Source organism: Pungitius pungitius, chromosome 1 (genome assembly GCF_949316345.1).
Source record: "Pungitius pungitius chromosome 1, fPunPun2.1, whole genome shotgun sequence".
NCBI lineage: Eukaryota > Metazoa > Chordata > Actinopteri > Perciformes > Gasterosteidae > Pungitius > Pungitius pungitius.
Window position 1 is genome coordinate 19,047,401 of NC_084900.1, and position 21,850 is coordinate 19,069,250.

The 21,850-nt window shown below is 45.9% G+C and overlaps 1 protein-coding gene and 1 long non-coding RNA gene across 2 annotated transcripts in view; one reads left to right on the top strand and one right to left on the bottom strand.

The window, feature by feature from the left end:
• The window catches only part of LOC119222608 (1-phosphatidylinositol 4,5-bisphosphate phosphodiesterase eta-2), a 159,157-nt gene that overhangs the window by 102,214 nt on the left and 35,093 nt on the right, over positions 1-21,850 (bottom strand).
• LOC119222639 (uncharacterized) overlaps positions 6,413-21,850 on the top strand; it is a 45,196-nt gene continuing 29,758 nt past the window's right edge. Inside the window, exons 1-3 of the long non-coding RNA XR_005120815.2 lie at positions 6,413-7,101; positions 7,507-7,552; positions 8,011-8,049. This is a non-coding gene — a long non-coding RNA (uncharacterized LOC119222639). The remainder of the gene's footprint in view (positions 7,102-7,506; positions 7,553-8,010; positions 8,050-21,850) is intronic.

Below are 21,850 nucleotides of genomic sequence, written 5' to 3' on the forward strand. Positions count from 1 at the left end.
GCGCCCCCCGCCACGACGACGCCGGAGCCGCACCACCCGGCGCTCCCCGAGACCCTGAGGCCCGGCCGCCGCCCCGGCAGACCCCCCGAGACCCTGAGAACCGGCCGGCGCACCGGCAGACCCCCCGAGACCCTGAGGCCCGGCCGCCGCCCCGGCAGACCCCCCGAGACCCTGAGGCCCGGCCGCCGCACCGGCAGACCCCCCGAGACCCTGAGGCCCGATCGCCGTTGCGGTCGGCCCCCCGAAAGACCCGACGAGTGGCCGCCATCACGCTGAGTTCCCTGCGCGGTCCAGGATCGTCGGGTCCCCACCCTCCCTCCCCTTGTCTGTTTTTCTCTGGTTCTGTTCCCCTTGAGGACCGTCTGGAATTCGGTCCTTGAGGGGGGGATTCTGTCACGGTTTGGGTCTGCTTGTCTTATTTTGTAGTTTTCTTGTGTCTCGTGTCTCTGGGTGAGCTTCACTTCCTGTCCTGTCCTGTGATTGCCTGATTGCTTCCACCTGTGTCCAATCACCTGCACCTCCCTTGTGTATTTAAGCCCCGTGTGCCTGTTGTCCCTTGTCGCGTCATTGTCTATGTTACTCGTCGGTGGTGCACGTCCTTTGACTTCTGTTCCGAATAAAGAGCACCTTTGGAAGAATCCTGCATCTGAGTCCTGCCTTCCGCCTGCACCTCCACCCATTGTGACATCAAGAAACCAATTTGAAATGATTCGAACTTTTTGACAAGGTGCATTATCCTGCTGGAAGTAGCCATCAGAGGACGGGTATATGGTGGCCATAAAGTGATGGACATGGTCAGAAACAATGCTCAGGTAGGCCGTGGCATTTAAACAATGCCCAATTGGCACTAAGGGGCCTAAAGTGTGCCAAGAAAACATCCCCCACACCATTACACCACCACTACCAGCCTGCACAGTGGTAACAAGGCATGATGTATCCATGTTCTCAATCTGTTTATGCCAAATTCTGACTCTACCATCTGAATGTCTCAACAGAAATAGAGACTCATTAGAGCAGGCAACATTTTACCAGTCTTCAATTTTGGTGAGCTCTTGCAAATTGTAGCTTCTTTTTCCTATTTGTAGTGGAGATGAGTGGTACCCGGTGAGCAGTGTTGGGAAAGTTCACTTTCTACATGAACTAGTTCAAAGTTCAGTTCATAGTTCAAACTTCAAAATATTTGAACTAAGTTCACAGTTCCAACTAGTTCAGTTCTTTTTTTCCATATGTTGCTGCAAGCTATTATTTTTCAAAATTATTGCCACAGCCCATATAGAACCACAGACAGTAATTATTTTATCAGTTTTAACACTGAAACTATGCATTAGATCTTTATATCGAATTTTGAATCCTTATCCAACCAGGGTTTACATTAGCATTGAGGGGACAGCATTTCCCCTTTGTTGCTTTAATGTTGCTGTCCATTCACTCCACACTAGCAGTAGCTGCAGCGTTCACCCCTACAGTACATTCTCAAACACATGCTGCTTGAATGTTTTTTTTTAAATAAGGAATTGTACGGTGTGGGTAGGTACGGCTCCGGACAAAAGGCACTTGATACCAGGGTGGCGATTTTCAATATGTTTATTTTAGGGCTGTAAAAAATAGCGCGTTAACGACGTTAATTAGTTGTTTGTTGTTAATTACGTTAAATTTTTTAACACATTTCACGCATGCGCAGTGTGACAAATTATTCAGGTCAGGAAAGTACCTCTTCCTCTAGGGAATGCACTTCATCCTATACAACACATTACTGCCACCTGTAGGCATATGTCAGGCCGTCAGGTTCAGCAAGTCGTTTGTGTCAGTCCACGCTGAATGTTCGCAGGCCATTAACAAAATCAACCTCAGATCATTTGACCAACACAATAGCTGGAAATGGACAAGCGCGTGAGCATAAATAAAGAGGCCGTCATCGCCATACTTGCCAATTCAAAAGGACCGGGGGAGGGGGTGCTAGCGGTTTTCTTTGCAGCGCCAGTCTCATTTTTTTCCGTTCTAATTGCCGCGCTCGACTTCAAGGTGTAACCTTTATTATTGTTCGGTCTGAAACGGCGCGCCCAGTGACGGATGGTGGAGCAATATTGTTGTTCGGGTGTAAATCGGGAGAAGTTTGGGGTAAGGGCGGTCCGGGAGAATTCCGGGAGGGGCTTTGAAATTAGGGAGTCGCCCGGAAATGGAGGGTTGACATGTCTGGTCATCGCAGCCCTGGACCATCAGGAGCACAAACTCATTTTGCCGACCGCAGGAGAGTGGGATAAACTGCAGAGGCTCGATAAATCATTCTGTAACTTATCAAATAACATTGCTTTAAATATTTTCTGGAATGGATTAAAGTCAAATATCCATAACATGTATTTATTTAAAAAATACTAATGATGACAATAATAATGATAATTATGTATCTGTGTCCTGTTATTTATCTTTGGTATGCATTTCAGAAAGAAAAAATCGTTAGGATTCAGGTGTAATTGCAAATACTGATTAATCCTGATTAATCCACTGAAAATTCTGATTAATTTCCAACCAACATGAATAAACCCTGAACATGCCTCCTACTTAAACCAAACATATTACAAATAAAAAAACTGTAGGAAGAAAAAGATTGAACGATAGCGAAAGTTGAGAAAAGTGGGACGGAGAAAGTGAGAGAACGTCTCCGGTTACGTATGTAACCGTAGTTCCCTGAAGGGAACGAGACGCTGCGTAAAAACGCTGTGGGAACGCCTCTGAAATCTAACCAATGGCAAGCTGGTACGTCATAGGCGGGCGACGCCGGGACCAGGACGCTATAAAGGGACCCGAAAGTCAGGACCATTCATCACTGAAAGGCCGAATCGAGTGCCACGGGCAAGCCGGGAGTATGGCAAAGTTTTACGCAGCGTCTCGTTCCCTTCACGGAACTACGGTTACATACGTAACCGGAGACGTTCCCTCTCAGGGGTGAATGATGGACCCCGACGCCTGAGACAGCAGGCCCCTGATGGGAATCTCCAACGGGGGACCTGCGAGGAGCGACATCAGGTCCGCGAACCATACTCGGGCCGGCCAGAACGGGGATACTAGCTGTAGGCTGACGCCGTCCTGACGGACCCTCTCCAGAAACCCTGGGAGCAGAGCAACCGGGGAAAAAGCGTACAGGCGTACTCTTGGCCACGCCTGTACCATAGCATCCAACCCGAGTGGGGCGGGCTGCGTGAGGAAGAACCACAGAGGACAATGAGACATCTCTCTGGAGGCAAATAGGTCCACCTCGGCACGGCCGAAGTGTCTCCAAAGGAGCTCCACCACCTCTCGATGGAGTCTCCGGTCCCCAGGCCTCGGGCCCCTGCCTCGACAGGGTGTCTGCCCCCTGGTTTAAGTACCCCGGTATATAAACCGCTCTTAACGAGCGGAGTTTCCCGAAGGACCACAGGAGGATCGGGCTAGCTTGTACAGCGGCCGTGAGCGCAGGCCCCCCTGATGGTTGATGTATGAGACCACCGATGTGTTGTCTGACCGGACAAGCAAATGCTGGTCCGTCAGGGCTGGACGGAAGTGTTTCAGTGCCTGAAACACCGCCAACATCTCAAGCTGGTTTATGTGCCAGGACTGGATATGATGCTGCCACAGCTCCAAGGCTGAGTAACCACTCATGATCGCACCCCAGCCCGTGAGGGAAGCGTCTGTCGTGAGCGTAACCCGACGATAGATCGCTTCTAAAACAGGCCCTTGGGATAAAAACCAAGGGTCCCTCCATATGTCCAGGGCCCTCAGGCAGCACCGAGTGACCTCGATCAGACGGCGCTGTTTTCCCCTCGTGGAGAATCCCTTGGCCCTGAGCCACCACTGCAACGGTCTCATGTGTAACAGGCCGCAAGGGATCACATTGGATGCCGCTGCCAGGAGATCTAGCAGTCTCTGAAACTGTTTCACAGTGGGTGGCTGGCCTAGCCTGGCCTGCTTGACTGCAGAGAGGATCGAAACTACTCGAGCGGGAGCCAGCAGCTCAGATGGCGCTAAAATCAACCAGTCGTCTAAGTAGTTCAAAATGCGGATGCCCTGGAGATGCAATGGCGCCAGAGCAGCATCCACGCATTTGGTGAACGTACGGGGTGAGAGGGCTAGGCCGAACGGAAGAACCTTGTATTGGTAAGCTTTATCCCCAAAAGCGGACCTCAGGAACTTCCTGTGTAGTGGGAGGATGGCGATATGAAAATCCATCCGTGACAAACCAGTCCTCGGACCTGATCTGTGCCGCAATCTGTTTGAGCATCTTGCTTGAAGCTCAACTTCGCAACAGCGCGGTTCAAACGACGGTGATGTAGTATCGGACGCAAACCCCTATCCTTCTTTGGAACGATGAAGTAGCGGCTGTAATAGCCCGACTCTGTTCTGGGGGGAGAACTCGTTCTACGGCTCCCTTCCGCAGCAGGGTCTGTACTTCTCGCTCCAACACCAGAGCCTGCTGGGGTCTACCACAGTGGGTAGCACCCCCAGAAATCGAGGCGGCCGCCACCTAAATTGGATGGCGTGGCCAACGTCGATTGTGCGCAGGACCCATTGAGATACATTGGGGAGGGCACGCCACTCACCCAAAAAGTCTCTGAGGTGCTCCGGCCCCTCGGCCGGTCTCTGGAAGTCTCGGGTCTACAGACACAGCGCCCTGTAACAGCGTACTGGCAGGGAAGCGCTGGTGTAGTAGAGCCGGAACCCTCCTCAGAGGGGGCGAACGGCCCTCAGGCTCACGCTCGCTGGACCCGGTCGTGCTTCCTTCTCCCGGGGGAGAAGGGAGCACCGAAAAGTGCGGTGAAACCCTAACCCCTCCGGTGGGGATCACTCTTTGGGCCCTGACCCTTAAGGCGTCAGGGCCTTTTGGACGAAGCCTTCTTCGCGGCGGTCGTCCTCCGGCCAGCCCGGCCGCGAGAGGGCCCCGCCTGAGCGTGCTGCGCTACGGCCCAGCCTCGACGAGGGGGTGCACGCAGCGCGACGCTCTCCTGCTGCGCCAGGTGGTGCGACCTCATTGACGGCCGGGGCCGCCCTCGAGCAGCCCCGCGGATGTGGCGTCGTCGGGGAAGAAAGGAATCGAGCGCCTCTGCCTGCCATTTCTCCGCGTGGGGTTTATCCGTGACGGCCCCAATGGCACCTCCGAAGAGGGTTGCCGGGGAAAGAGGGGCATCAAGGAGCCTAGCCTCAGCTAGAGACGTGTACAAAGCCGTACGCGGGTTGGAGGTACCTGAAAGCGGCGTCTCGTCCGGGGTGGAGGAAGCCGCCGAGCGTGCCACCGACGCCGGAAACGAGCGCCTGGGTCTCGCGGTGAAGGGCCGGGAAAAGGCCTCCCGGAATCCTCCCAGAGATTCATTTGTGTTCCCCATGAAGACATCCGGCGCTCTGCCTCAGCACGAGCTGGACCGGAGCCGCGGGCAGCGCGCCTCATCGAGCCGTCGTCAGGGAAGAGGGCTCGACGAGAGAGACGGGAGTTCCATGACAGGCGCTCAAAGTCTGCACAGCTAGTCCCCTCGAGGGCTAGCTGAACGTGCTCCACGCCCAGGCAGACAACACACAAAGCGTGCGATTCTCTGCCCGTAATGAAACGGGTGCACGGGGGGACACACTAGACAAACCGCTCAGCCATTACTACTAGGAAACTTCACACACACTAGATGAAGGCACAGAGATGAATGGTCCTGCCTTTCGGGTCCCTTTATAGCATCCTCGTCCCGGCGTTGCCCCCCTATGACGTACCAGCTCGCCATTGGTTAGATTTCACGCGTGCTTCATGACGCGGTCACGCAGAGGCGTTCCCACAGCGTTTTTACGCAGCTTGAGTTCCGTGAGAGGGAAAGAGATGTGTGAGACAAATGAGGAACAAATTGTGCTCTCCAAAAGGATTAATCTGTTAAAATGTGTTTGGATTTATTATTAAGAATGAATTGAGACTGCAAAATCCAAGATTTATAACCGGAAATGGCAGGAGTGGGTTCTGTATCACGAGTCAGATTTGTATTTTGGCATACGCTACTTTTATGTTAGGGGTTAACACAGGTAAGATCGCCAAGGGGATGCCTACGAATTTTTATGAAAATTGCGTAAACGATGCACCTCGCCATAGCGTTGTCACATTTGATGCAGCACACAGGAGCATTAATGGTCACAATGAGATGACACTTGTGGCACTGATGTAAAGTGCATGCTCAGACCCTGATTCCCCTCCCTGCCTGTCGCTGATTGCTTCACTGCCCTGTGTGTTCACAGTGAGTCTATTTCCCTGACACATACAACAGAGCCTCCCGCCGCATTCCTCTGCTTTTATTTACTATTTATCACGCTCGTCGGGATCCAACCCTGGGTTTCTGTGTAGCAGGCGAACGGCCTAACATTCTGTTATGAGAAGTAGTGACACAGATGCAGAGACAGAGAGACAAGTTGTTGAGGGAAAAAAAGGTTTACTTAAATACGGCAGAGGGTTCCACAAGTTTTGAGAGCCACGCAAAAATACTTCCGATAACCAAAAACCAGGTCTGGCAATTTAACACGGACACTTCCAAGACTCTGCAAACACAAAGAAAACTTTTAAAGGCTAGAAAATAAGGCACAGGTGAACACAATGAAAACAATCAAGGCTGGAAGGCTGAGGACCCCACATGGCCCTTCAGGGTACTGTAGTCCAAAAACCCTGACACTATTATCAGGAACATGGAGGCCATTCCCAGAGAAGAGCCACTAGCTTTACAGAGATTTACTGTACCATCTATTGTAAGAAGGTACAGTCTATAAGTATATTTCTGCTGATACGCGTCCATGACTGTATGCACGGGCCATCAGAAATTACCACTTTCTAAGAAGCAATACATCATAAACCATACATGTCATCATAAACCAACATCTTTCTGCTCTCCCTCCCCACAGAAGCCTCTGTGGATGGTGGTTCGACCTGATGGTGGTTGTCCCTGCAGTGGTCCTGCCGTACACCTGTTCTGCTACTTTCAATTACTTGTATCATTTGTGTTAGAGAATTTGAATGTATTGTACATCTTTTACATTGTTGATTCTGTACACATGAACTCCATTGCAGTCTGTCCATCCCGGGAGAGGGATCCCTCCTCTGACGTTCTCCCTAAGGTTTCTTCCCTTTTTTTCCCCATTGAAGGGTTTTTTCATATTTTGGGGAGTTTTTCCTGTGCCGATGTGAGGGTTTCGGGACAGAGGATGTTGCATGTGTACAGACTGTAAAACCCTCTGAAGTAAATTTGTAATTTGCGATTTTGGGCTATACAAAATAAAAATAAATTGAATTGAATTGAATACAATACAACTATATCCAATGATTAGTGGCAGGTTTTTTATGCTATAGTGGCTAATGTTAACAGACATTAGAAATATTGTTTTGAATCATTGGGTCTTAAATATTTATCTTTGAATTGCTTTTATCTGCTTCTGACACAAATTGTCACAAGATACCTTTCACCAATCTGACTTGGGACTAATCCCATCCCTGTTTCTCTGCATCCTTGTCTCCCTTTTCAGCGACCACTGAGCTGGAGAAGGGACTTATGAACCCAACCACTTACAGGTGTAGTACCTTTACTTTCATTCTCTTTTTACTTGGTACCCTAGTAAAACAGTTCAATGTCTGCTCTACTCCAAAAGATTTTTTCATGTTTATCCAAAAAATAATTGCTTTTTCTCATTATTAAAATTTGTAGCTGAGTTTTTGATTAGAGTTATCTGAAAACCCTTTTTTAATCCACAAGACGTAGGTACGACCTAAGAGCAAAATGCTTCGGCATCAGCAATAGCAGGAGCAGGAGGCTTGGAAGGAAAACACTAACATGTCATCAAATATTTCCAAAATGCTCCATGAGACAAATAAGTCATCAGATCCATTATGTGTGTAGAATGTAAGAAGAGGAACAAAGACTTGGAGGAGCTCATCTTTCTTTGGGGTTTTTCCCCTTCATCAGAGGCTTAAAGCTGAGATTAAAAAACAAGTAACTCTAGCATTTCTCCTTACTGTCTTCTACCTGACAGATGCGGAAGATGACCCTTGACGACCCCCTCATGCTTCAGGTTTGCTTTCTAAAATTCTGCTAGGAGAGACTGAAGGAGCTCCTCCTCCCTGCCGTTCCCTTCAGACACACAGCTTTCAAACTGTGGCAGCTGTTTGTGTCATTTGATTCCCATCCATCACAATATTGCACAACCCATTGGTCGTTGTCTGCAGCAGAGGTGGAGCTGGCGGTGCAGCAGGGAGAAGAGGGGAAAGAACGCAGCCTTGGGGGGAACCGTTGCTTGATGATCCGAGAGGCTGAGACATGTTTCCCCAGCTTCACAAGCTGTGGGACAGGAAGTCAGTGATCCACTTGCAGGTGGAGTCGGGCACGTGCAGTTGGGAGAGTTTGTCCTGCAGCAGAGACGGTGATGATGATGATGGTGTTGAAGGCTGAGCTGAAGTCCACAAACAGGATCCTGGCGTAGGTTCCTGGAGAGTCCAGATGCTGGAGGACGAAGTGAAGGGCCATGTTGACAGCATCGTCTACAGATCTGTTGGCTTTGTAGGCAAACTGCGGGGGGTCCAGGAGGGGATCGGTGAGGGTCTTCAGATGAGACAGGACTAGCAGTTCAAAAGACCTGGGCTTCTTGTGAACAGGGATGATGGTGGAGGCTTTAAAGCAGGCTGGAACGTGGCATGTCTCCAAGGAGGTGTTGAAGATGGCAGTGAACACCGGAGACAGCCGGTCAGCACAATGCTTCAGGATGCGGGGCGAGACGCCGCGTTCTCCTCTCTGGTTGGGCATTTAATAAACAGTTTGAACAAAGTTCGTGGCTGAGGTTTCCTTTGTTAGTCCCAGTGGACAATAACCAAGGAGTCCGGGTTGGTCCGCTCCACACGCCATATGTGGTCGGCGAGTCTCCGCTGTGCCTCATGCACGTTGCCTGGCGCCGACATGTAAACATCGACCAGGATGAATGAAGCAAACGCACGGGGGAGTAAAAGGGTTTGCAGTTGATGATAAAAGATTCCAGAGCAGGAGAACAGTGTTTTAGGATCAGTGTTACGTTGTTGCACCAACTGTTGTTGAAGTAGAAGCAGATTCCTCCACTCTTCGTCTTGCCGGAGAGCTCCGTGTCGTGGTCCGTTCTGAGCAGCTGGAAGCCCGCCAGCTGGAGCCCGAGTCCGGTATCGATCCAGAGAGCCAGGTCTCCATGAAGCACAAAACGGAGGATGTAGAAAAGTCTCTGTCTCTCCTCACCAGCAGCTGAAGTTGCAAAGTGAGCGCACGCTGGAGAGAAAGATGCCTGGCAGCGGTGTGCGAGAACCATGCTTGCGGAGTCGCACCAATAAGCCGGCCTGTTTTCCTCTCCTCCGGCGTCTCACCGTGTGAGTAAAGGTGAGCACACCTTTGACTAGAATGTCCAGTAATTCCACAGAGGAAAGAAGAAAAGTTGGAAATTTTGAATTCTGAAAAGTTGTTTTCCATGGATGTGGTGTTGGTCTACTAACAACCTGCCTCCTCGAGCCCCGACCACCTAAACCTTTTAAAGTACACTGCTGTGTATTAACTTGTCCTTTACAACTGGCATTGTCCCTACCACACCTATAAATGATGTAACCTGTCACAAACCTTCAATTCTTTTTAAAATGAGCTGAAACAGTCGTTTTGGACTTTTTCAATGTGCGTTCAGGGCCGGCAACTCCACTGAAATTCTGCTTCCTTCAAAGGTGAATGGATTCAGATTGTACCTCTGATCTTATTACAGCTCTCGATACTGTTGATCGCTATGATAATTCCTAACCCTAACGCAAATAGCTGATTCTTTTTTACCTCCTACATGTGATTAATGAACTCTGGCTGATTAGTGTCGCAGTAATAGTCCATTTTTGTCCTACTGACTTTATCAAAACCACTTTATTAGTAGCTGTCATCCTGCTGACATTGTTTTTGCATTGTTTTGGACTTAATTGATTTGCCGCATTTTTCTTTAATTTCGTCATTGTTAAAATTGGAGGACTCAGGCTTTGCACTGCAATTATGTCAATATTTTGTTTGTTTGTCTTGAATTTCTATTGATTTTACTGGGTAATTCTGAGGGGCAAGAGATGCTATGATTCTGTTTTTCAAAAATGTATGATTAACAATTTGTGGTGTATATATATAATTTGTCCTTTACATTTCAAGTAGTACACACATACAATACAAATCTGCCAATATGACAGAAAAACAATAAATGTTTAAAATTAGTTCTGAGAAGGAGATGTGTGACATTTCACATGAAACTGTTAAAAAGGGCACAAAACCGACGGGCTTCAGGGGAACTCCTGTTGTCTTCTGTCCACACACTTGATCCCTGTCAGTGATTTTTGGGCAGTCGCTGATTATGAAATGATTGCTGTACGACTTAAAGTGTCAATGGCTCCAGATTGTGCCCCCTTTTTGCCTAAAACGAAGCAAATTCATCTAGTACTGAAGATGAGACTTGAGACACACCCAAGTGTGTCTATGTCCTGCGTATCATTTTCCAATGAGGACAGAAGGTGTCACGTGAGGGCGCGGGTCGAAGGCAGGCAGGGAGGACTCAAACGCAGATTTCTAACAACCAAAGTGCTCTTTAATAATTCCAAACATAACCGACATGCACCAACCTGAACAGGTAACAGGAAACAATGACGCGACATGAGACAAGGGACTGACAGGGCTTAAATACACAAGGGAGGTGCAGGTGATTGAACACAGGTGGAAACGATCATTGACACAGCAGACAATCACAGGGGAAGACAGGACAAGGCAGGAAGTGAAGTTACCCAGGAACACAAGAGACATGAAAACTACAAAATAAGACAGGAAGCAGACCCAAACCGTGACAGAAGGAGGGCTAGGAGCCCGCTTGTAAAACTCCAGCAGAGAAACAAGATTGTTGAAACTCTGTTGGATAACATTGGGGTGTTTGGTAACATTTTGAGAATAATTGACTACAGCAGCTACATTCTATCCGCAGGTTGTGCACAGAAAACAGTGTGGTTAAAAGAAATTGTCCTTGAACAATACTTAAATTTACTGCTTCTTTGCAACCTACGGTGTGTTAAACCTCCACGACGACAACATCAGACAGAAGAGTATCCCCAATACTTTAATTAACTTTACTTTACATTAATTTGCACATATCAATTCATCCCCCCTGTGGCCTCCTCTGCTGTGATGAAACACGGAGAGCACCGATAGGGATTTTAGTATTAATCAATAAAAATGTGTGTGCGTATGTCTTTGTGTATGTATGACAGTGTGTATAACGGCAAAAAAAGTCAAAATCCGAGAGCACAAATTAGGTCCATGCGGGTGTGCAAATCAAACGTTTGTGAGCAAAAGTCCCTCTCGCACGAGCGATTTGCACTCTCGGGAAACTTGAATGTCCTCGCGAGGCTGTTTCCTGCTCGCTGGCTCGCAGTTGTTTTTTTGACAGTAAGGGGGCGGACCGAGTCGTATATATACATCTAATTGGCTACTTGGTTACAAACTCCAAAGTATTAAACAAATCAAAGAAGAAAATTCAGTTGGAATCAGAATAATATTTTATGACAGTCCATCCAATGTACGCTCACATATTCTGGGGAGCATGAATATCTCCACAGATGGAGGAGCAACTAGGAATGGGGTGAATGTTGGTTACTGATGGGCAGGTGTCACTGTGTACAGTAGCTCCTGTCATCAGTGTGTGAATGGGTGAATGATGACATGAGGCTGTAATGCACAATGCAGCAAAAAGGGAGTGATGTCACACGTGCCCGAGGTGTTAGTGTGTGTGTGTGGGTGTGGGTCTAACTAAACCCCCTACTCCAGCACTCTGAAGGCGAACAACAACCCAAACATAAAAATGAAGATGCGCTTCCCATGGACCTCTCCCACCGTGCACAGAGGGGTTTCATCCTGTTCAGCCAATGGAGAGCACTCAGGCGTGTGTCTGCGTTTTTTTTTCATATAATTTTATTTGTACGAGTATCCAGGGAAGCCGCAGATAAGATGACGTGCATTAGCACCTAATATGTATGTGCAGTATTTCTGGCTGTAGATTCTTAACAACAGACGCTTTTCTTTCCAGTTGTAAAACAAGGACTTTTGTTCATGTCTGGTGCAGAAACCAAGCTTTTATAACATGCAGCAAAGAAACCTTCACCCCCAAAATTAGAACAAGATAGAAAGCCTCATGCTGTAATAAACCACTCAGTAAACAGAATGAAGCACTGCATTATGAGACTCAAGATCGAATCTACAGGTAATATATGAAGGCTTCATCTGTTTGTTTTTACAGATGATACAAATAACCCTCGTTCTGTTTTTTATTTGAAGGCTAAACCAGAAATTTCAATATGTTTTTGCGCATTTTCTGAGCAAAAAGTATTTTTCTTTTTCTTGTTTTGAAAATGGGAAATAGAGGGATGTTGAGGGACTGAATCTTCAAACTGATGATAATAAAAAAAACTGAAAATATATAAACATTTAACCAATCAAAATGCATTGTCCTATAACACTTTAATATTCTTAAAACCATATGCATTGAATTCAAAAGGTGAAGCACACTGATATTCAAACTTTTAATGGCAGCTAACCACAGTAAAACCACGGTAAAAACCCTTCTGATTCAGCCATCTGAAATTCAAAATGGTTTGACTGCCAAAAAACAAATGAAGCCACAAACAAAAGGTAGTAGTAGTAGTAAAAGATGGTTGCTTACTGAATCTCAAAGGCTCCAGCTCCATGCTGCTTGCTGCTGAGTCGCCAAAGCAACTGAGAGTAAAGAGACAGAGAGCACGGAGTAATACACTGCAGAACTCTCTCTCTCTCTCTCTGTGGATGCCCCTGATGAGATAGAGCTAACCTAATTTTCTTCTTGCCCTGCCATGCTCTCTCTCTCTCTGTCTCTCTCTTTCCAGCCTTGGTTGCCATGCACAACAGCCATGTGTATAATGTGTAGTGTTAGTAGCGGTTAACAGATTATGGTTTCACAGGATTGTTCTCACTTATTACTTGAGCCCTTGACATCAGACATCTTTGAAACCAAAGAAGGTCTTCTGGCTCTTCTGTTTTCAAAACACACTAAGGACATTCTGAAAATATACACTGACACTAAAAGCAAAAAGTACTAATGTTACGTTCACACTAAACAAGTTTTTTGGTGGAAACAGGAAACAGGATTACATAGCTAGTCTGTGCACAGGCGCGATGACGCTGGTACATAGCTAGTGTTTGCACAGGCGCGATGACACTGGAGTGACGCTAATCTGCGATAGTGGGGTGTGTTTCTTCATCACAAACAAATTCACCGCATATGCCTTTTTCACAACGTGCCATCACTGCACTAGATATATTAGGATAATTGCATTGTTTAACAACACACTGCTACTAAATAATATGTAAAATTGCTGGACGTTTTTTCAGTAATAAGGTGTGTGTCTTTCCATGAGACAGTTCCATCCCCAGAGAAGTATGATGTGAAGGTAGTGAGGTACGGTCCCTGATCTGAGCCAACGAGCTATCAAACAGGCTAACAGCTATCATCATGCACCGCTGGAACCGGTCGTTCCCACGCAGTTCCTGAGCTGTCTTCGCCTACGGACACTATTTAGCACAAAAACACGACGGCGCTTAGTGGTCCAACGTTGGTAGAACACAACATAACCAACAACATAACTTAATATTTTTAAAAGAAGATATTATAGCCACTCTGAGAGCTATGAGACTTGCTTGTTGTAGTTTGATTTTGATTAACTTGCACAGACTGTAGATCAGATTAATTTTTGCCGGGTTTCATGTAATCTGAAAACAGGTTGTTGCTGTGTTGCAACTTTGAGGTGAAAAATAGAGCAGAACGACATTATTATGAAGACGATGGAAAAGGGGAGAAAGATGTGATACTGATGAGTGATGATTGTTATAGCGTGGTACTTCGTCACAAATAATGGTACACTCTTCTTAGTTTTACCCCACTGGGTTATAAAATTTAATGACTTAACTTAGCGTGTACGGTACATCGTGCTCGGTCCGGTTACACAGGCGGTGTTCCAACAACAATAGTCCGTGTGACCCACGGAACTAAACAATGGTTCCTAACTATAGTTCCTATTGTTACAATGATGATGCCCGCCTCACATCTCGTGAGACGCTTGAAAAATTATCAGGCAATTTGCAATTAGAGCACCATTTAGGGCCACAGTGCTCAGGGCAGACTTTTTCTCCTGTGCGTAGAGTGTGTGTGCCAGTCAAATAGTGAAAGGAGGAAGAGAGCAAACTGGGACAGAAAAGCTGATAGCACAAAGCCCTGAAGCTGTCCGGTTCATTATAGCGAACAATATTAAATTGGCAACCTCTTATTCTACCAAGTTGAGGCAATGCAGGAATGTTGCCTACGCATGCAGTTACATACAGTATTCTTTATAAATCCCACATAATTAATATACATGTACATCCTTTGTACATCCTTTCTGTCACGGTTTGGTTCTGCTTCCTGTTTTATTTTGTAGTTTCATGTCTCTTGTGTTCCTGGGTAACTTCACTTCCTGCCTTGTTCTGTCTTCCCCTGTGATTGTCTGCTGTGTCAATGATCGTTTCCACCTGTGTTCAATCACCTGCACCTCCCCTGTGTATTTAAGCCCTGTCAGTCTCTTGTCTAATGTTGCATCATTGAATCCTGTTTCAGGTTGGTGCATGTCGGTCAAACCCATTTTTGTATGAATTCAATAACTTGTATATGCTCAGCATGAGTCTTCTAACCCCAAAATCCACTTTAAAGAGACCAATGCTTTATATGTGACTGCATATTTACAATTTCAAGTTTTAAAATGAGGGAAATCTGGAGCTTTCCAGACCTTTACGTCTAAAAAACTCTCTAAAGACGTGTTTCTCAACTGGTCTGGCTGCAAAATCGACAACACATCTTAATGTCACCCAAATGGACCAATGTTTTCAACTCAAATGTATTTAAACTGTCAAATTTATTCAACTGTTCTTCAAAACATTGTCTCTGGAGAGATAAAATCCAAATTTGCATAAAGCTTTGACATGGAAATCACACATTACAGAAAATTGATCTTGACTTCATCTGTTCTTTTTCTACAAGGTCTTCATTAGATAGAAACCCAGGACGTAGGCAGCTGTTGATCTGTATGAGCTGCAACAACATAAAGCTCATGATTACATGACTACAGCACAGCATATACAAAACAGAAGTTTATTTAGATGAGCAGATGAGACTTAATGGGGCTCTCTTTTCTGTATGTCAGGATCCTTTGGGACCGAACAACCAATACTCACGAATATCCTCCATCTTTTGTAATATTTAAGCAGTTCTTTGTCGACATAATCATTGCCGAATAGTTCTATTCCACCCAGATGATTAACGTGTGTGTATACAGATGTTTACATGCACCCCAGGTAGCCAAAATGACTTGGCCCAGATCATGGGCCATTCATTCATTGGCATGCCGAAAAAAATACGTCGGGCCGGGTCCGTTTGCCGACTCGTCTGAGACTCGGGATGAATGACAGCCCACGATCGGGTTGAATATATTCTTCATGTCACAAAAACACACTTCTTTTACTTACAAAATCAAGCCAGTCAAGATCACATTGTTTGGTGATGAATGTACGTCCAGAAAAGATATCAAGTGAAAACCATAAGCCATTTCGTACAAGTTATAAAGAAACATTCTTTTGCAACCACGAGCAAACAAATGCCAAATAACATAATATATGATCTCATACGTTGGAATATATGATATAATATTTTACATTACATAAATACGACAAACCAAAAGTGTTAATTAAAATAAAATAAAACTCATACTGGATAGCAACCTTTGATTCCGGCCAAAATCCAGAGGTCGCAGCCTGGTAGAAACAGAGACAAGAAAGTGCGAGTACGAGGTCTGTTCCTATTTGTTTCTTTAAAAACATTCACGAAGCCAGGTAACAATACTTTATTTTATTGTGTAGGTTTATATGAGACAACTTTGAGGGATGTTATTACATGCATGCAATGTAATATTATTTGTAATAAAATAAACCTCGTCGAAACAGATCTTGAGGTGGGCTTATGCTGTGTTCACACCAAACGCGATGCAAATGTGTCGCATCACCTCAAACGCTCTATACGCGCTGCAGGACTCTCCGAGTACATTTATGGTCAATTCGCTTAATTCCCGACGCGACGGAGAGGGGGCGTATTTTCTCACCCTGAAACAGTTCAACTTTCCGCCATTGTTTTTCCTCTGCATCAACCCTGGAAACATGGCGACTCTGTACTTGTTGTGAAAGTCCTACTAACATCGGACCTTCAAACGTTGTGGCAAACCAGGGGGAGGAACCAAGCACCGGGGGCGGAGCTCCAAGCTCCGGTTGGGGGAGGTAATAAGGGGGATATATTATCCTGTGCAGGTGCTCCAGCCACTAGGAACGTGGCACTGGTCACACCTGCGGCCTATCAGTTAATCAGAGCAGACACTAGAAAAGGGGGGAGATAGAGACCGGGGGGCCCAGACATCTGAGAAGAGGTAATAATCAGGACTCACCGCTCTCCTCTGCTCTGCCCCTAACAGGACGAAGAAGTTGGCGCCACGATGGAGAAGACGGGGGGACACTAGTTATTTCTGTTGGAAGTCGGCCCAGAGAGCTGGAGTTTTGACCTTTGTTATTATAAGGACCCTTTTTGTTTGCAATTACTGCCTCTGAGCCTCTTGTTTTACGCCTGAATCTGGCCTCACTCCCCTCGGGTTACCACAACGTGTTTTTGAACTAAATAGAATTTCCTCGACTTCTACAGAAACTGCGTCTGGATGACTGCCGCTTCCAGCGCTAGATGGTGCTAGTGGTTAGCCCGTTTGATAGCTCGTTGGCTCGGATCGGGCACCGGACTTCACCGCCGCGTCATACTTCCATGCTGAGAGAACTGTCCCGTGGAGCGACATCGTATGCTAAAGCACAACCAAATGGCTCTTTTAAGAGCAACACACACATTATTATTGAGCGAACGTCCTTAATATTACGTTACATTACGGAGTGTGTTATTAAACCATAAAAGTACACTACACTTTATTGAACTATATTCAGTGCAGTGACGGGATGTTGTAAAAGGCACATATGGTTATATGCTGTTTGTTAAAAGTGCGAGGCCGGACCAGTCGCAATATAACAGTTAAATGCAAACTTAGTTATACCAGGATGTATCGCACAGCTTGGGATTCCGGTGTCTGCAGAACTTCAGTTAGGACGGGGAGCATCTCTGCGCTGGTAGGCTATCGCGCCAGAGCGTCAAGACGTTTTGTCGCCAAAGATGGAATATTTGCTGCGTTTTGGTGACTTTGCGCGAACTCTACACTCGAAACTCAAGAAACGCGTGGCTCAATCGCAGATTCCCATCCCTCCAGCGTCATCGCGTCTGTGCATAGACTTTGTATGCAATGGTGTCGCGCAAAACGCTGGCGACGCGTTTGTTGTGAATGTACCATTAGAGTTGTGCAGCTACAACAGGCTACAGTTTCTTTGACAAGAAGGCAAGATTGAGATGGGCCGCAGGGCAGAGATGGCGACTCGAGTTTGAGACTCGGACTCGAGTGCGACTTAAGTCGCACAGACAGTGACTTCAGACTTGACTTGAGACTCGTCCTCGAAAGACTTCAGACTCGACTCGGACTCAAGCTTTGGGACTCGTGAACAATTTTAATTTTAGGAAACATCTGATGAGCTCGCTATACCCCTCCCTCCGTTACCTGCCTACGTAACACGTACATTGACATTCGCGCGGCCACACACGAGGACAACAATTTGTTGTCAAAGATGTCGAATGCACCGGCCGCTGCTGTGCCATTCGTTGTGAGCTTTGGGTTAAAAATCTTCCAACAAGACGGCAACAAAAGAACCGCGCAATGCAAAATAAGCGCCATTACAATAAAAGATTCTGGCTCAACCACGTCAAATTTTATCAGGCATCTGAAAACCCACCCTGATTGGTGAGTAAACATGTTTAGCTAAGCAAGCATTGACCATCTACCGCAGGGGTGTCAAACTCATTTCAGGTTCGGGCCAGATACTGCCGACTTCGACCGAACACGGGCCACTGACAATCGGCGCGAACGACTGACGGGGGGTGGCGCTGGCGGTTCGGCCGACGGTTCGCTGACGTCTGGACGTATGCACACCAGTGGCGGACCGGTTACTCTGCGATCTCCTTAAACTGTCTCTGCTTTGCTCACTGAAGCAAAACAATACGTGTAAAAATAAATATCAGAGCCAAGATCAGCGAGTGTAGTCAACTACTGCTGCTAACACATCCTGTCAGACCAGGATTATTTATTTATATCCGTTAATGAACTTTTCTCCTCTTGTTACCCTGGTAACCGCTGTCATTACAGACGGTTGCGTCAATTCTTACTGTGAAAATCTACGTACATTCGGTTTAGCAGCTACGCTTCGTATTTTCATTTTATGGGAAAAACCACACAAAAAAAATTAACTGAGTAAAATGTTGTTGGTATGGTTTTTTACGGTAAAGGACGATGATAAGAGATGGGGACTCGAGTTTGAGATTCGGACTCGAGTGCGACTTAAGTCGCACACACAGTGACTTCAGACTTGACTTGAGACTCGTCCTTGAAAGACTTCAGACTCGACTTGGACTCTAGTTCAGAGACTTGTGAGCATCTCTGCCGCAGGGTCCTCAGACTAGCAGGCTGGTAGTTTGGAGAGCTTCCAACCTGTTTTCCTGACAACCCTTACAGGTCTGCTAACCAGATGAAAAGATTCCGGGCAGGGTAAAGAGCTTTGCCTGTACTGGCTAGCAATGTGGCAGACCGACCGCTGTGGCCTGAACCTGGAAGCCCTAGGGCTAGCAGGCTAAATACACTTCTAAGTTAAGTTAAAAGCTTGCATGAGTGTTCTGCAACCAGAGAGCTGAGGGCTAAAAACTGCTAAAAAAGCTTAAAAAATAAGAGAAAGCAAGATCAAGGCTGCCATCAACTGTCATCGTAGATTCGAGAACGGTGCACACTGTACTCACAAAAACAAAAATCTGCTCTCTATGTCCCTTAGCAACCCGACAGACAACCAATTTTCTTTCTCTCAACATGCCTCAGTCTGAATAGGCCTGATTCTGTAATGCCAGATCTGGCCCAGGATCGGCAGCCGTCAATGGGTCAGAACCGGTTTCAGTGCTGACTGCCAATAAATCCAGCTGCAATGTCTTAGCCTGAATGGGGCCGATTTCTATGAAGTCAGATTGGGCCCAGATTCTGCAGCCTTCAACGGGCCGGAGCATGTTTTAGTGCCGGATGCTGATGAACCCGACTGCCATGTCTCAACCAGTTTAGGCCCGTTGCTATAATGACCGATTCAGCCCAGGTCTGCCAGCCATCATTGGGCCAGAACCTGTTTTAGTGCTGGTTGCCGATAAATCTGGCTCGCATGTCGCAACCAGAATAAGCCAGAATCTACACCCACCTAAAGGATTACCATACTAATACTGTGTTTGACCCCCTTTCGCCTTCAGAACTGCCTGAATTCTACGTGGCATTGATTCAACAAGGTGCTGAAAGCATTCTTTAGAAAAGTTGGCCCATATTGATAGGATAGCATCTTTTTAGCATCAGTTGATGGAGATTTGTGGGATGCACATCCAGGGCACGAAGCTCCTGTTCCAACACATCCCACAGACGCTCTATTGGGTTGAGATCTGGTGACTGTGGGGGGCATTTTAGTACAGTAAACTCATTGTCATGTTCAAGAAACCAATTTGAAATGATTCGAACTTTGTGACATGGTGCATTATCCTGCTGGAAGTAGCCATCAGAGGATGGGTACATGGTGGCCATAAAGGGATGGACATGGTCAGAAACAATGCTCAGGTAGACCGTGGCATTTAAACAATGCCCAATTGGCACTAAGGGGCCTAAAGTGTGCCAAGAAAACATCCCCCACACCATTACACCACCAGCCTGCACAGTGGTAACAAGGCATAATGGATCCATGTTCTCATTCTGTTTACGCCAAATTCTGACTCTAGTATCTGAATGTCAACAGAAATAGACTCATCAGACCAGGCAAGATTTTTCCAGTCTTCAACTGTTGTGGAGATGAGTGGTTCCCGGTGGGGTCTTCTGCTCGTAGCCCATCCGCCTCAAGGTTTTGCAAAATGGCTTAAATCACATAGAATGTGATGACATCATCAGAATAAGGCTATATAAGGGCCAGCGTTTCCTTTCAATTCACTTTGAGTTAATTGTTCTACTGAGAGAAACCATTTTCACAGAGGAAAACTTTCGCGGAAACATACCATTTCCAGATTTTTAGTTGGAATGCTTCAAGCATTCCAAGTATTGTTCTTTGAATCTTTATTAGTTGGAATGCTTCAAGCATTCCAAGTATTGTTCTTCTAATCTTTATTCAACTTATTCAATATTAATCTTATTAGTTGGAATGCTTCAAGCATTCCAAGTATTGTTCTTCTAATTAGTTGGAATGCTTCAAGCATTCCAAGTATTGTTCTTCTAATCTTTATTCAACTTATTATTAGTTGGAATGCTTCAAGCATTCCAAGTATTGTTCTTCTAATCTTTATTCCGCCTTATTCTACTATTTCTTCCGCCGCACCTTTCAACTCCTTCACACTTTCAGCTATTAAGACCATTCAAATATTAAAATGTTCAGCTCATTCAGGGGAGGGGTGCTATGACTTTTCAGCTTTTTAGCTCTTATAATTGAATTAATATAAATTAATATCTTCAACCTTTTTAACATGGTTTCCTAATGGATTAAATTTTCAAATCCTTTCAAAACTTCTTCAACTTTCAACTTTTTCAGCTTTTCCAATCTTTCAGCTAGAGACACCATTTAAACTTTAAAATGTTGACACAAGTCTTAACAATTTTATAAAAAAAACAGCTTGTTGATATCTATTATAGTTTTTTCATAAACACTAATTATGTTTCATTAGTTTTGGGGTTTCTTTCGAATTTAGAGTGGAGTTTTCCGGATTGTCCCGCGATTTAGAGTGAGCGCCGTGTGAGGATTCAGTAAAAAAAAAAGAGGCACTTTTATCTTTACGGCCACAATATTCACTTTTCAGCCTTCATTTAAAAAGAAAACATTAGCCGTGCTTGTGCTGGTTGGACTCGTATAAGTTTGGAATGTCAGAGTTATTTACTTTTTGCGTGAGGAGCCTGATTGTGAGACAAAGTCTGCCCCGAGCCCCATACGCTTCCATACAAATCTGCCAACATTTAAAAAAAAAAAAACACAGCCGGTACACTTTTTGTAAACGGCTGTTTGAGCAGTTTTAAAACACATAGAGACATACAAACTACACTCAAACGTTCGGTAGAGTCTTGTGTCTCTCAAAATGTCATTATTTTTTGGCTACTCCAAATAGTTTTGCTCCAGGAAGCATTTGTTTGAGGTGTGGATTTTGTCTAAATCTCTTCACTCTCATCGCCGTGAGCTAATTAGCGACCAGCTGTTGATCTATGGCCATAAAGACGTAGCTCAGGGACGTGCAGGTTTAACCGTGGTTAGATAACGGTACGTATGGACGTGCGTGTCGTGAGTTGGGACGGAGACCCGAGATGAGCAGACCGTAAGTAATGTGGAGGCTGGACCGTAAGATATTTGAGACATGTGAGAGCCATAAGTACTAGAGTGCTAGCTAGCTATACTGCTAACAAGGCTACTCCCCGCTGGAGACTTAAACCGTGGGTGTGACGTTGTTCATTCGGTGTTGTCATTAAGCTGCAGGCACGTGAGTTTATTTTTTTACGCGAGTGATACTATTAATAACCTTTTCGCGGACCGCAAGAAGGTCCGTAGGTTAATAAGCACGTCAAAAGTTACGG